The sequence below is a fragment of the Poecilia reticulata genome, linkage group LG13, assembly GCF_000633615.1.
Source record: "Poecilia reticulata strain Guanapo linkage group LG13, Guppy_female_1.0+MT, whole genome shotgun sequence".
Classification (NCBI taxonomy): domain Eukaryota; kingdom Metazoa; phylum Chordata; class Actinopteri; order Cyprinodontiformes; family Poeciliidae; genus Poecilia; species Poecilia reticulata.
In genome coordinates, this window is record NC_024343.1 from 8,283,611 (window position 1) to 8,286,126 (window position 2,516).

Here is a 2,516-nt window from a genome sequence, read left to right on the forward strand (position 1 = left end):
TTTATTTTAAGCAGGTGTTGTAGTTCAGGACAGCTTTTTGTTAGTTTTCAAGTTATGGCCAGTACTTGCATGTTACATCCATGTAAAAAAGTGATTGTCTGTTGCCCAGCCTTTGTTGAAAGAACAAGGGTTATGCAAATATCTCGTACACTATCTCCAAGAGCACTAAGTAGCACTCCATGTATACCATTTCCCACCACAAAATCTAGAATGCATACAATTCAGTCAGGCATCCTGTTATTACAGGCTAAAAGGTTACTGTTATTATACATTTACAATCTGCAGTCTTACATTTTTGGTTGATTTGTGTATACAGTCCACAAATTTTCCTACGTTTTCATCCTTGGCTATGAAAAGGTCCTGAAATATAGCGTGTTCCTCCAATCTAAAAAACAAGCAATAAAATACACTTCATGAGGTGTTATAGTCCAAAAGTAGTGAACATCACTAACATATACAATGAATTGTTATATTGTACACATTTTACAATACCTTGCTGCATTCTTTAAATGGTAATACTTGCAGTTTCCATCCACTGAAACTGAAAGCAYRTCTGRGGTACAARCTTGACACTTGAAGGGATCCTTCCTTAACATTTTATCCAACTCATATATTATGGCTTCCCACTCAAAAATCTTTTCAGGAAGCTGTCAGCCAAGATCTTACCTGTCTGATTTAAAATGAGAGATAAAAAAAGAAAATATAAAATAGGCCATAGGTGTCCAAATACCAGGCATCMAGAATAGGTTRGGTGTCTTTCARGTTTTAGGTCTTTCTCTGGCACAAAACATCTCACTCAATAAATTTKGATGTTACCAGGACTTCATATGATCTGAATGCTGAATGAATGAGGTGGTACCTCAGCCATTTGATTCAAGTGTGTTTAACCAGTTCCACCAAAATGTTGAAGAACATAACCACTCAAGAATGGAGTCAGACGGCCCTTCTGGGATACGTACGTCAAATTACTCACACAACCAAAGTTGACAGTTATTTAATTTTTTATAATATAGTTTTTTTTATATTTTGGTTTTGAGTCAGGGCTGCACAGTGGCACAGTTGGTGGTGCTGTTGCCTTGCAGCAAGAAGGTTCTGGGTTCGATTCCCGGCCCCGGTCTTTCTGCATGGAGTTTGCATGTTCTCCCTATGCATGCGTGGGTTTTTCTCCGGGTTCTCCGGTTTCCTCCCGCAGTCCAAAAACATGACTGTTAGGTTAATTGGTCTGTCTGGATTGCCCCTAGGTGTGAGTGTGTGTGTGTGTGTGCATGGTTGTTTGTCCTGTGTGTCTCTGTGTTGCCCTGCGACAGACTGGTGACCTGTCCAGGGTGTACCCCGCCTCTCGCCCGAAACGTTAGCTGGAGATGGGCACCAGCAACCTTCCCGACCCCACTAGGGGACAAGGGTGCAAGAAAATGGATGGATGACCACATGACCACAGTGACTGCCTGTCCTGGTTTGATCCTCAAACACTCTGATGGACAATCGCAAATTCTAACGGGGATCTCCACAGGTACGAATCGTGCTAAAGAGGTTGACATGTTGGCTGCATGACTATGAAGAAAACAAAACTTACGCCACCCTGAGTTAAGGAGATGGCATGGTCAGCAGGTGACATGAATGCAGATGTGGCTGATCTATGGGTGAGACAGATGACGGAATGGGAGGAAAGGCAGCTGGAGAGGTGCTTCTGGGTCTTTTCTTCTTCTGAAAAGACAGAGGATGGGACAACAGGAGGAGAAACAGGAACAAGATCAAGCACTATCACAGTATCTTACTGGTTCTCTGGTATCATCATTGGATGCTCCTCAGTAAGCATCCCAGGCTGCTCCTGACCTATGGTCTCTGTCTGTTCAAAGATCTGGTTCTCATTTCTTTACTTCTCTTCATCTGGCTTGCAACAGCAATAAATAACATAGACAGGAGGAAAGAAATTTGCCTGTACTGATGATGCAAGTTAATTTTTAATTCAAGTAAATGACCTAGCTGCATTCAGTGTATTCAGACAGGGTTCATAAACAAAACTTTAAAGATCATCACAGCCTAGGGGCACTGATGTTTTTAGCAACCCTCCAATTTTACAAAGTAGCAATAACAAGCATGACTATAAATACTATTATGTGACTTTATCACGGCTAATTAAACGTATTAAGCACAGGTACAGTGTACAGGTACAATTAGCCTCCAAGAGGCTAATTTAGCTAGCCTCCACCGTATATTATCCGCAAAAATTTTTTTTTTACAAACGTGTCTTCAATCATTCACATCACAGTCCTACTGCCATTAAGTCCTAAAACTACCATCAATAACTTTATAACGTAACACTTTGGAGTTATTTTTGGTTTTAGAGTACAAAAACATTTTGACAGGTGCAGATTTTTACTCACCAGAGTGTAAGTGTCGCATAGGATGACGTCAACTTATTCTTCTTCTTGGGTTTTTGTGGGATCCGTCCTTATTTTTTATTATTTCAATCAAAAATATTAAACGTTTAGAGAACAGTTTGCATGCAATCACAA

The 2,516-nt window shown here is 40.5% G+C and overlaps 1 long non-coding RNA gene across 3 annotated transcripts in view; it reads right to left on the minus strand.

The window, feature by feature from the left end:
* Nucleotides 1-556, minus strand: part of LOC103474344 (uncharacterized) — a 171,231-nt gene extending 170,675 nt beyond the window's left edge. For all 3 annotated transcript variants that reach the window (XR_535166.2, XR_535163.2, XR_001777222.1), the window contains exons 1-2: nucleotides 493-556; nucleotides 292-385 (exon numbers count right to left, since the gene is read on the minus strand). This is a non-coding gene — a long non-coding RNA (uncharacterized LOC103474344). The remainder of the gene's footprint in view (nucleotides 1-291; nucleotides 386-492) is intronic.
* Between the last annotated feature and the right edge of the window lie 1,960 nt (nucleotides 557-2,516).